This window comes from Epinephelus lanceolatus, chromosome 3, assembly GCF_041903045.1.
Source record: "Epinephelus lanceolatus isolate andai-2023 chromosome 3, ASM4190304v1, whole genome shotgun sequence".
NCBI lineage: Eukaryota > Metazoa > Chordata > Actinopteri > Perciformes > Serranidae > Epinephelus > Epinephelus lanceolatus.
Window position 1 is genome coordinate 43,808,938 of NC_135736.1, and position 13,998 is coordinate 43,822,935.

Here is a 13,998-nt window from a genome sequence, read left to right on the forward strand (position 1 = left end):
CAGAGGTAAATAAAACATAGGAATGTGTATGATGAATGAAAGAGAAAGAAGACGTGTAAAAGCAAGTGGAGAACTAGTGTCAGAGAGTCGTAGGAAAGAGCAAGTGACAAAGAAGAAGGGAGGGAGGGACCGAGACATGGTGGCAAAATAATGAAATAGTGATGAGTCTTATTTAACGATTGAATGACACGAGAAATTCTATGTGTGGATTAAATATTAACGCAGCAAGAAAGAGATGAAGCCCTGCCTCTTTCTCTTCTGCTGTCTTCTCCTCCCTCCCTTTCTTTATCTTTCCTTCCCTCACTCTGACGCTCTTTTTTATCCAAGATGGTGAAGCATGAGAGAAGGAGGGAAAAGGGCTGAAGTGAAGAATGACAAGAGCAGAGGAGAGTGTGACGGAGAGAAAGGATGAAAAGTTGGTGCTGCTTTTTGGCAGCTTCAGTGTTTGATGTAGCAGAGTCATTAAAAGTGGGCAAGTCATCCCAGCTCCATGTGGGAGCCCATTACACCAGATTGGTTTATGGTGGGAATAAGACTCATTTTTACACTGGCCCAGCCTCTCTGTCTCACACACACACAGTACGCTCCGTCTCACTCTGCTCCTTCCTCTCTTGCGAACCCTGGCAACTTAAAAGGGAATGATCTGTAATTAGTGAGGTGATACAGGTCATACAGATGGGTGGTGTAGCTGACTTAAAATTTAATTTAAGGCATTGTTACAGGATGAGAAAAAGATTTCCTCTGCAGTCACTTGAGAGAGGGAGGGAGATGAAGGAAAAAAAGAGAGAATAAAAAGGCCTTGGGGCTTATCTTTCCTACAGGCTTCAGATGCATGTTAACACATGAAAGGAGGCCTCAACCCTTCAACTAACACTCACTGACACATGTACAGTAACACACATACACACACGAGCATGCACTCAGTGATGCAAGACTGTACGGCTCTGACTTTGTACAGCTCTTTTACATCTCCAAGTAGTTCTCCAACACAAAGATGCAGAAACACATTTGTATTCATGATGCACCCACGTATGTGCAAACACACAATAGCATCTTTGTGCGTCTATACCTGCGAGGCACTTCAGTGATATAATGCATCTCCCAGCCTTGTACTCTTACCTATTTCTGATCATAAAAGCAGACTCTATATGTGCTTTTTTTAAAATGCAAATGCCCACTTAGCTGTTAGCAAAAAGCAGTAGCCTAATGTAGGTTACATCACTGATGCTCAACCTTCACATGTGTAGTTCGTTGACAGTATGGTTGACTGTGATCACGTGGCCACAGCAGGGGAATGGCCTCCAGTACATTAGTGTCAACAACAACCAGCAATCTCCAAGGCTAAAATACGAAGCCAAAGCAGAGGTGCCAGAAATTGCAGTTTCCTGAATGGCTACGTGAGGCTGGCTCCAGAAGTGAGTCATTCCCATTGGACCCCCATCTTAAAATGGTCAGCTTTAAAGCTGAAATAAATACATTTACATCCTGATACAAAAAAGTGTTTTGGTCTCTAAAGCTGATTTCCCAATCCCTGACAACTGTATGGGGGGGTGAATTCTTATATAACTCACCCGTTTATATTTTATTGAGGCTTAAATACTATATGCACACTCTCCTCTCCCCCAGCTAGCCAGCGGGGTCCCGCAAGGTTCAATCCTAGGTCCCATTCTTTTCTCCATCTACGTGCTTCCTCTCAGTCAAATCATTCAAAAATATGACATCTCTTTCCACTGCTATGCTGATGACACCCAGCTAAATCTTCCCCTCCAACCAAACAACCAATCCAAACTCACCAATACCTTCAACTGCATCAATGAAATAAAGTCCTGGATGGCAGTAAACTTCCTTCAACTAAATGAAGCTAAATCCGAAATCATTCTCTTTGGCCCTTCTGACAACACCAACCTGATATCCAACAGTCTTGGCAACCTGTCCACTCCTATAAAACCTCACATCAAAAACTCTGGTGTCATTTTCGATTCTGCACTCAAGTTTGATAAACAGGTCACCCCAGTAGTCAAAGCCAGTTTTTTCTAATTTCACACTATCGCAAAAATCAAACCATTCCTCAGTTTCAAGGATTTCCACTCGCTTGGACTACTGCAACTCTCTTTACACTGGAATTAATAAGTCATCTCTCTCTCCTGTTTACGAGTGGTACAAAACGCTGCAGCCAGACTTTTGACAGGTATCCGAAAGAGAGACCACATCACCCCTGTCCTAGCCTCTCTCCATCGGCTTTGGTCAACTTGGGTTGTTTTTAAATGTGCTTTATAAATAAACGTCTGCGAGACGTCACAACAGTCTCGTCGCTCCACCCCAGCTCTACCTTCTTGTCTAAATATGTTCACTTCTGGTTCCAGAAAAAACAAGATGACAATGACTGAAACACCAAATTAGAGGCTTTAAAATGCAGAGGGTTGGGTGTCTGTGGCTCAGAGGCAGAGCTGGTTGTTCACTAATCAGCAGCTCAATCCTCGGCTCCCCCAGTCTGCATGCCGAAGCATCCTTGGGCAAGAGACCGAACCCCAAATTACTCCCAACTGCTGTTCCATCAGTGTGTGAGTGTCTGAATGGTTACTGAGTAGCAGGTGGCACCTTGTATGGTAGCCTCAGACACCAGAGTGTGTGTGTGTGTGTCTGTGTGAATGGGTGAATGTGACAGGTAGTGTAAAAAGCACTTTGAGTGGTTGTAAAACTAGAAAAGCTCTTTATAACTGCAGTCCATTTACCATTCCATTTTACCATTTTAAACAGGAGCCCACTAAGCGATTGGTGATGTCACAGTATGTATTATCCATTATTAAATACAGTCTTTGGTCAGTGACAGAAAAACACATCAAAGTCAAAACTCCAAGCTAAAATCTATTATTTTTGTTCAAGAAATCAACGAGGGTGGAGCAAGGGGTGGATGTGACTCATATCTTTATGGCTTAATAAAATATAAAAAGTTGAGTTATATAAAATTTACCACCCGCACAGTTGTCATAATTGTGGTAATTAGCCATAGCAGTGGTCCAGAGTTGTCCTTAGTCATTGGTTAAAGGTCCCCACAGCTTAATATATTCAGCATCAGACTTGCGTTTGGCAATGTCACCAAGCTAGTTTGCTGTCTCTGTCAAGTAGCTGTCCATTAGTCACTCATTCTACAGCACGAAACTGCACCTTAAATGTGCCAGAAATGTCTGTGCTTCAAAATAAAGCTTTTTTGTACAAACTTGAAATGTGCACGAGCCACTTCCGGACTATTCAGAATGGACCAGCGACCCATTTTTGGACCGTGACCCACCAGTTGGAAACCACTGAGCTACAGAGACCAAAATCTTTTTTTTTCAACCAGGCTGTAAACATGTTTATTTCTGCTGTAAAATTGGGTATTTTAACATGGGGTCTATGGGGACTGACTCACTTTTGGAGCCAGCGCCAGGTGGTCATTTCAGGCACTGCAGTTTTGGGCACTTCCGTGTTGGAGCCTTGGAGGTTGCTGCTTGGTAGGAGATAAGATATAAAATGCGGTATCCTGTTAAGGTCACATACTTTGACCCATCCATGCATGACCTTCTCCTTCTGAGGTATTCTTGCACAAGGTTACACCCCTGCTTGTAACCATGCTTGTTAGGAAACATAAAAATAGGTTGTTCAGGGGAACAAATAATCAGTGCTTTCATTTTCCAGTTTCATTTTCTCCCTAAAAATATCCTTACTTTGTCAAAACTCAAACCGGTTCTCACAAAGATACCAAAGGACGTGTGTATTTGCATATGTATGTGTTGTTGATGCACTGCTGGTTTACACTGTGATGAATGTAGTTGAAGTGCTCTGGCATCGTCTGAACATCGCTCGCTCATTAACCTCGTGGTTCTAGCTCTATTAAGATGGAGGGAATCCATTTAGCTCATTCTCTGGTACACACAGACACACACACACACACACATAAACACACACACACACACATAAACAGGATTACACAAAAACACACAGATGCATAGTGGTATACAGACATATTTCTCCGCACAAGGAACCATGCTGGGAATGAAAACGCAGGCAAACAAACACACCAGGCATATGCATGAACACATATACACACCAGGCATACACACACATAATCACTGTAACACAAGGAATTAACGCGCACAGAGAAATATGAAGTCACACACACATTCACAAACACATAAGTCACACACACACACAGTCTGGCATAGTCAGGCATACAGTCAGGCATACACATTGCTCAGCGGCAGAAATCATGCTGGGAATACACACACACACACACACACACACACACACACACCAGCACACACACTTTGTCACTTCATGAATCCCCGCAGCTGAATAAGAACACATTTAAAAGGCATCATTTGTCGCTAGTGGAAACACACACAGTATATGCAATGATACCACTGGGAGCTCTGTATTTAACATCTCTATGCATCTCCTGCACACACACGCACACACACACACACACACACACTCACGCCCAGAACACGTGTAGTGGTGCCTATGGGATCTCTGTATGCAACGTCTTTATTACCTCGCAGCAGTATTATGCCGTTGTGCACACGCCGCGCTGTCTAATCCGGTTAGGCGTGTCGCGGCTGAGGTTTCTTTCTAAGCGAACAGCAAGTTTAAATGGCCACATAAAGGCCTCACTATGACAGGGATTAGGCACTTTTAACCATTTACGGGATTACGGGCGGTATTGAACGCAGCCCTCCCTGAAGGTACAAAGCCACTCGAGGCTTGGTTTCTCCACTGTTTGTAATTGAATGCTAAGCTATCGCTTGGAGTGTGTCATTACAATACTACTGAATATCTGTAAGCACTTGGTGTGATGGAAGTTTACACTGTGGTAATGAAATATTGTCGGAAATAAGAAGTGAAGTCCCTCGGAGAGAACATGCAGCTTTTTGGAAGATAATCCGAAGAAACATGAAGCTTTCTGTATCAAGAGTTCATTCTTGACTCATCACATTGTTTTTTCAGTTACCTGTTGACATCTGTGTACCCGTTTATGTTCCACTATATGACATTTTTTCTGACGCTGGATCAAGGATGGGTATCAACAGGTTCCTGGGCAAGGACTACAGTATGTGGAGGAAGGATAAAATTTATTTTGGGGTGATTAGAGATAACAAACAAAGGAACATTAGCCTTGATCTGGCTAACAATAATTCATGTCATCCTAAAAATATGTCAGCAACCAATCTATAGGTCCTTTTCCAAAACTCTTCAATGTTACCACTTTAATAAGGAAAAGACAAACCTGGCTAACATTGGTGATCTGATCGTAGGCTAACTCCTTTCAAATAAGCTATATGTTAGCTAGCGAGTTAGCTAGTGTTTCACTAACATTATCTAACTTCAGATGTGACTATATACAATCAAGATTGCAATACCAATGGATTGAGTGTCGCATTTACAGGTCCCAGAGCCTCATCTTTTATTTTCAACATAAACGAGCCTAGCACATAGCACATCTAAGTATAACGGGAAAGTTGACCAAGGTTCAGCTGGGTTCGGCTGAGTGCCTGACTTGCTCAACCATTGGAGCCAAGAGCAAAGGTCTATTTGAGAGATCTGACATGATGGTGTCAATCTTTTTAGAAGCACAGATAGTGCTATCAGATGGTATGTCCCTGATTTTGAAATGTGCTTCTACTTGTTGTTTGGTTGTGCTCTGTGTCATTGTTGTGGTGTATTTCAAGATTCTACTGTGAGACATTTCTGCTGGCCCTGGATCAAGGATGAGTTAATGAACCATAGGGCGTGGTGGTCATGGAGGCACCATAATTATCCTACCTCAGCCTGGTTAACCCATCCAATGACAAATCTGACCACTGTCATTTTGTAAAATGTGGTCGTTCTACATCAAAAGTATCTCAAATGTATCATTATTAGAAATCTATTTATGCATCTTTTTGGTCTTCATTGGTATTACTTCTTAACACAGCCTGCATTCATTTTGACATAGTCTGCCTCAGCCTGGTGTAACACCTATAGTTGAATGTAATCAGACTGCATTCAAAGAAACCCTAAAATCCAAATGGAGCATAGTTAAGATAATTATTTCTTTAACAGGAGTGCAAGCTGCTATGTTAAACTTGTTAGGTGGTGAAATTTTTATCACTCAACCGTAGTCTGAACTTGAGTCTCAGCTACAGCTTGGGGACTACGCCATTTAAAAATAAACATGTTGCCAGCATTGGACTGATTTGTAAATGATAACTATTTTCCTGGAAGCTTATGAATTTACGTTTAACATTTGGGCCTTTATCTTTGTGGCAAAAAAAGCAGTGCAACTACATGTTTGTGTTTTCCTGACATTAAAATGCACTTTGCCCATCCATTTGGCATTATTGTGGCCAGTGCAGTGCAAATAGCATCATGGCCGGATGAGAATAGTTGTGAGTTATATGCAAATGAGGTGACTGAAGGCGAGGTGTTGGTATTTTGGTGACAACAGGGTCTTTAACAGCTTGTCACAAGTGACTGGCTGGGAGAAAATGATTAATCGCCGCAGCCTCTGAGGCCTTAGCCTCTATGGGTTTGGAGTGGGTTAGTGCCCCAAGTGAAGGTGTTAAAGTATCCTGGGGTCTTGTTCACGTGCAAGGGCAAAATAGTGTGAGATGTACAGGCCGATCAGTAAGGTACCAGCAGTGATCTGTGCATTGTGCTGGTCGGTTGTGGTGAAGAAGGAGCTAAGCCAGAAGGCAAAGCTCTAAATTTATAGCAACCAAAGGATAGTGATTGCGAACACTACTGGTCAGATTGAATTTGAGCGATAGGGTGGTAGAGCACAGCCTTAGAGGTAGGTTGATGACCTCAGACATCCAGAGGGAGCTCAGAGAGGAGCCACTGCTCCTTTGGATTGCAATGGGCCAGCTGTTCAGGCATCTCATCAGGATGCCTCCTAGATGCATCACGTTAGAGGTTTTCTGGGCACTTCCAACTGATAGGAGCCCCCAGGGTGGACCCAGAACATGCTGGAGGGATTGTATATCTCATCTGTCCTGGGAAATGCACAGTTTCATTGACGTGGGTTGTCACCATGAGAACATAACAACAGCAGTAGCCATTGTCTTGTGTACTAGTCAAATGACCATGACAGTTCAAAGTACTCGCATACCGTTTCTATGGATGTACCATGGCCTCTGACTCACAGTAAATTCCAGTTGTGAACAGCACGCTGTGCCCATGAGACCTAATATAGTAAGTGTGCTTGGATATGTCATCATTGTCCTTATATCAGACTTTGCACTCTTACACCCATTATAGTATATTACAGTATATATCTAGCTGAAAAGACTGACAGAAAAAAATGTTTCTAAAAGAGATGATTCATCCTTGTGACTGATCTTTATAAGTATGTGCAGATGATACTGAATATTCCATGTCCTGCCTCTCTATATATCTGTCTAATGCATCATCAAAAAAATTGCTCTAACTGACAGGGGGTTCTCCAGTGACATCGAAGCAGCTGTGCCCTCCCTTCACGCTGCTATCCAATAGTAAATGTGTCATTAGTAAATTAGCAGTATGGTTGATTGATATTGTAATAGGCTAATCAATAACACTGCATTCCCCTCTGGTTACTGATGCATAGGCTTCAGCACCTGCCAAGTTTCTTTCTCTCCCCACCTCCTGCTCACTCACTCTCTCTGTGTTGCTTTTATTAAGCTATTTCTCATTTCGCTGACTACATTAGTGTCGTGTCTCTCCCTCAGTGCCCCTGCTCCACTGCTGCCACTCGTAAAGCTCCAATTCTCTTGAGTTTAGACTTAAGCATATTTACCTTTATAAAACTGATAGAACAAACATAAAAGATAAAAAAAACTCCTCCGGGCTTGCTAAAACATCTCACCTCGAACAAAACAAGTTATGAATGGTAGACAACTAAATCATATCAACACCTCCAAACACTGAGGAAGGGCACAACAAACATTATAAATGACGAATGAGTGAAATAAAGAGCTTATGCGGAACATTAACAGCCCGAAAACTGTGCAGTCTTGCCTGAAAAACTGCGCTGACTGACTTCTGTTTTGAAGTTGAGCACATTTGGTCTGATTCCTATGCTTTTAACTTATATTTTGTGTAGACTGCGAATGGAAAGAAGCTGAACTGAATAGCATGCCAATGTACAGCAGATCTTTCTATGCTGATAGCAGGTCAAATACGTACCTTCAACGAAAAAAAATTCTCAGGCCAAATGTTTTCTTTCAGTGCCAACGCAGGGAGTAATGTGACTCATTTCTTGTAAATTCTAATGCTCTATTATTTCTTTATAAAAGCTCATGAGGGGCAATCAGTCCCATGCTTGGTGGTGTTTTATACTGATGCTGTTAGTCAACCTGCGCTGACAGCTACTTTATATTCAAAGCATTTGATTGCTTTCAAACCCTGCCATTTCTTAAATCTAAGGCTTTTACCACCCTCTCAGTCATGTGACCCTTGTGGTGTGTCTCCTCTTATGACATAAGCTAAGCATTATAGTATGATATCTGTAGGTATAACAGCACAGAGGATGAAACTTTCCTTTGGCTAGAATTCATAGTGATGTTTCTTTGTGTATTGTACAATATCTGACATGTGACGCCTTTCTCCGTGACATGCTTTTGTTGACGCATGCCGTGAGGGAAGAGCAGCCATCGTTTATATAAATAGTCTATGGGCTCAAGATGTAAATGAGTAACAGAGAGGCACACAGGCTCTTATAGAGAACAGGGGGCGGGCATTCACTGCCTCAAGTTCTCTCCAGATGAGCAACTCATAAAGACGAGATAATGGCAATAACAAACGTTCACCGTGGCAACCGCATCACAAATAACAGCAGCGCTTGAGATGAATATTAGGCACCAGCTTTGTGAATTGGAACACATACACAGATATCAGGAAGACATATGCAGCCGTGTTGTACGAGGGAGAGTGCTACGTGTGTGCACAAGGGGAGACTTAGAGCAGGGAAGAAGAGGAGGAACTTGAAGAACCCCCCACAGAGACAGATTTCACAGCAGCGGCTTACTTGCAATGTTTCACTTACAGCTGCAGTCACATGGTGTCACATCCCACAAACAACAGCCCACACATACACATACACACACACACAGACACAGGCACACACACTCATGCTGTATACTTGCACGTAAACACACAAAGGCCACTTTCTACCAATCTACTAAATGTCTGCTCAGGCATAGTGGCAAACACAACTGTCTTCTTTGCTATCGTCACCCACCCACACACACACACACACACACACACACACACACACACACACACACACACACACACACACACACACACACACACACCAAACAGCCTGCATACTTTAAGTCCATTATAATGAATTACAAGCAGGCCATTCAACAAACATAATCTGCTCTTACAACATAATCAGACAAACATCAAAACATTTCATTCAATTCATTCTAATGTCCTAAAGTAGAAAGCTGGTACATAAAGTATTCAGCTCACTCAGTGTTTTGTAAATTGTGTTTATTGCATCTGAGGATCTGATTAAGATGGTTAGCATGCTCTCACAACAAGTTTGTTTTACAAGAATGATGTGTCATCGTGCCTCATGAGCACACGTTCAGCTTAAGTGAGACTGGGTGGGAAGGAATTTGATTATGTGAATGAGGTTATTGGGCTGCTGTCAAGTTTACAAGTGCTAATGTTTTGATTTTTGGATGATAAAATGTTACAATTCATGTCAAGGCTGCTGTTCACAGTTTTGCAGATGACTAATGTCACTATGTTTTTGATGATTGTTGTTTCAGTCAAAGACCCCTCACAGTCACACGGGTGTTTTTCAACAAGCAAGCAAAGTTTCGTTGGTTAGGTTTGGGAAAAGAAATAATACAACAGCATACAACCTTATAATGACTCAAAGTTCATGCAGTTCCAAACACCCCTTTCCTGGGGAAAGTCCTATGTTCTGTGACCCATCCACCACCTCAACCTGCCACCTCACTAGACAGCTTCCGTCTTTATTCCCATCAGCCCATTGCTCACATGATCATGGCCGTCCCGATTAAGTGGGTTACATACAAATTACTGGCACGTTTGTGAGGGATATGTATACATTTTGTTGCATTACCTTTAGTAGGAAAACATATGAACATTGCATGAGAACAACACTAGAATTTACACCACTGACCAACTGCAAACAATCTGAAAAATGTTGACCATTAAAGGAAGTGATGAACAGGAAGAAGCTGTGAGGTAAAATTTTATACAACCTATTTTGTTGAATGATAAATAACATTGATAGAGCTTTCTTTCTTTGTATCCATGTTGCCACAAATTAAATCGGCAGCAACCAATGTTTGCCACTGCATGACCTGTGAGTAGTCTATATGTCATCAACACCACACATTTCATGAGAACATAAAAATAAATAGAATTTTTTTGTGACTTGTTATGTTGACTTGTCAAAGCAGGAAAAGATCGGATCAAATATTCTGAGAATAAAACCTAAAAACTTTTAGTAAGGAGTCCTAGCTTAGGAGTGATTTGGCAATGTTTTTAGAGCAACTTTCAGCAAGGAAGGGACCGAAACCTTTACCTTAGTGAGGAGGTGTGGTTGACCCTGTTGCTTGGTGTGACACATTGTTTAACAGGTGTGATGGGTTGTCACAGACGTGCCATTTTGTAAGTCTGCAAGGTGTGGACACCCAGTGGAAATGAAATGACCTGCTAACTGTGAAAGTGTTCTCACTGTTTGTGTGATCACTCTGGAAAAACGCAACAGAGCAACAGTGATGACTTGAGTCTGTCTAAACCTCCCATCAGTAGTTATCCAAATATCTTCGTGTTGTGATAATTCTGTTTCTGACATTACAGCATTATTGTGTTGGGAAATGTGTGCGTATCCCTAATGAGATCGACCACAGAAATTATCCCTGCACAATCTAATCTGTAGCATTTCATTTACTCACTGTCATTCAGTGTTTTGAGAATATTTCTCCAACCTCAAAGTGTTTCCACCATTTTCTCCCCTGCTTAAGGCTCTTTAAAACCTCTTAAAAGTGCTTCTCCCTACTCCTAACAGTTTTTCACTAAAGGAGCTCTCTTGAGGGCTAAGATGCTCTGTGAATAACTTTTATCTTTACAAGGACCTAGTGTGAACTTTAAGGGGAAACATCTCAAGTCTAAGAATTTTCTTGAAATTTCGTCACTCGCAGCAACTCTTTGCCCTATAAAGGTTTGTGGATACTGCCCCAGGTGTAGAACTAATAAAGATGGCTCAGGAGCAAGAAATTATGCCCAGTAGGCCTTTTGAGTTGTCAAAAGCACAGGTGGTACCAATAACATTAACGATGGCACCACTCTACTCAAGTGGCCATGACAGTGTGGCTGAGCACCAGAATACCAGGACCCTGAAATGCTATTAATTTATTATCCACACCTGTGCCTTTTCCACCTGTGCTTCTTCTAATGTGACATGTTAAAATGCACTCAGTGAAAAACATCTACACCCAGGAATAAATGGGATGGAGTCATAATATTATTCACACCTGTAGTTTTCTTGCAATGAGATGCCACAATGTCTTCTGAGAAAGAGGAATATTCCAGTGTTCAGTTTTCTGGTATAACCGAGCAGTACCAGGTGCAAGAGGGGAGTGAGGCACATGTCAGTCAAGCACAGTCTGAAAACGCCCACAGAATCCACACGTGTAATCAGGCAAAAGTGAAAACTCCTGCTGGGGTGCACTGCACAGTCATTAATTTGAACTGTTGAACACCTCGATCACACTATTTGGGTGTGTTCAAGCTGCAGACAAATTAGAATTTATTCTCAGACTGTCTGCACTGTTATTTGCAAGTAATCAGATTGGATTTGTGCATCCAGACATCACCAACCTATCTGCATTGGTCGCTGTGGTAATGACATGGGCATTAGTAACTATGTAGTTATGCTGGTGATTCAGCTTTCCAACACAAGCTATGTTTCCATCCAAAAGTGATTCAAATTATTGGGAAATGCGCATTAAAAGAAATACGAATCCTGTGTGTTTCCATTAAATGTACGGAAAACTAAGAACTCGCGCGAGTTTTCTGCAGAATCGGAAACAAAACAAGTCTTGCGTTCTTCTTCTTCTACTTTTTCTGGCGGTTGGCAACCAGCTTGTAAATGCATTACCGCTTTCCCGACCCGGACTGTGGATATCACCATGGAGAGAGGTGCACTACGTCAGACTTAATTCGAACATAACTGTTTCCATCCCCTGTTTTGCGAATCAGCATTTTTTCGAATCAACCAAAACCCGGCTAAAGCAAGCATTTTTTAGTTTGTGCGAATCAGGGGATTTTAATTCGAATTTTGGCGTTACCAATAATTTTCCGATGTGGTACTTCTAGATGCGCATCTAAACAGGCTGATGGAAACATGGCTACAGAAGCATGAGAAATGGAGGTCCATCATTTTGCCCTTAAAACGACGACACTGTCAAGTTGTGCTTATCTATTTCAATTTATTACACCATCTTTGCAAGGACTGTTGTCTCTATGTTATTCTCCTCCAGTCTGCGTGGATTCTCCTAAGCTCTTCTGTCACTCTGGATCTTACATGTTCATTGTGCACGATGTCACAAGAATATCTGAAATAGTCATGACCTTTAACCACCATAGTATGTGGTGGTGGCATGGTTGGTTTTTGGTACCAAAACTACTTGGTTAGGTTTAGGAAAAATGTCATGTTACCGTTAAAATAACTAAGTTTGTTACACATGATACATATGTATGTCATAAAGTGATTCAAGTATGTCAAAGATGTAAGTATGAGTCATGGCTTTTAGTTTCACATGGGGACAAACAGCTGTCTCCTGGGTGAAAGTCCTGTGCTTGTTTGACCCATCCACCACCCTGACCTTCTCCCTATGTGGACTTTCTGGCTCTTTATTTTTCCAAAAGACACTTTGAAATCCAGTTTGATCTGCCAGAGCATCTACACTGAGATGCAACTGTAGGAATCCAACTGGAATCCCATTTGAAACCGATTTATAATGTGGTTTGGATCCGATTTGCAAAAAAATTGCATTTCATTGCCTGTCCAGACTTTTCAAACTCAATCTAGATATGCCAAAAAAACAGATTGGCAGTGTGAACAAAGCTTTACTGACAGATAAAATCTCCTGACATTCAACATTTAAGAGCATGTCAAAGCAACCACTGATCTCTAAACATTTATCAGATCCCTGCCCTAAACTAAATCCTCAATGTAGGTGAAAGTAATAAGCACCAATCACATCGTCTCCTGTGACAGGGTGCTGACACTCTTATCCACAACTGCACACTGTTGAGGGCACATTGTCACCATGATTATCAAAATATCTGAGTTAAGCTTTAATATGTCTATGACCTCCGTGTCTCAGGCATGGCGACCTGATTATATGAGTGAGCTGATATGGTAAGCTTTAATAAAAGATACCACTGACCACATGGCTGTATCTGAGCTTGTTTCTCTGCTTTAAGTTTCAGACGTTTTGTGGTTTTATTGGGGATTATTTGATTTTACCAGGAAATTCAATCTGATAAAATCATTTTTCCGCGACATTTTCTCTGCTTTGTGGGAGGCAGTTTGTTCATTTTCCATTTTCTCTTGCGGCAGCAGTGGTGTTCTTGAGGTGATCCAATTTGAGTATTCCTGTGCAACATTAGCCTTAAAAATAATGCCTCCTCCTCCCAGCAGTGGGTGTAAACACACTGTTAATATGGCCAATTTACTGCATTTTCTACAATCCCCCTGTTAGGAGAGGAGTAGGGTTGTGTTACGTAACTTTGCAACACTTTTTCAGCAGCTTTTGACTTCACACACACTCTCTTCAATCCCCTTCGCTTCTCGCTCCTCCGCTCTCCTCTTATCCCTTTATCCCCTCTGCCTCGCTCTCTGTGTCCCTCACAATTGTTCTCCATCTCTGGTTCTTATAAGTCGCCCTCAGCCGCTCTCTACCTCCCTCCCTCCCTCGCTCCTCCATCTCTACCGTGGCTTCACGC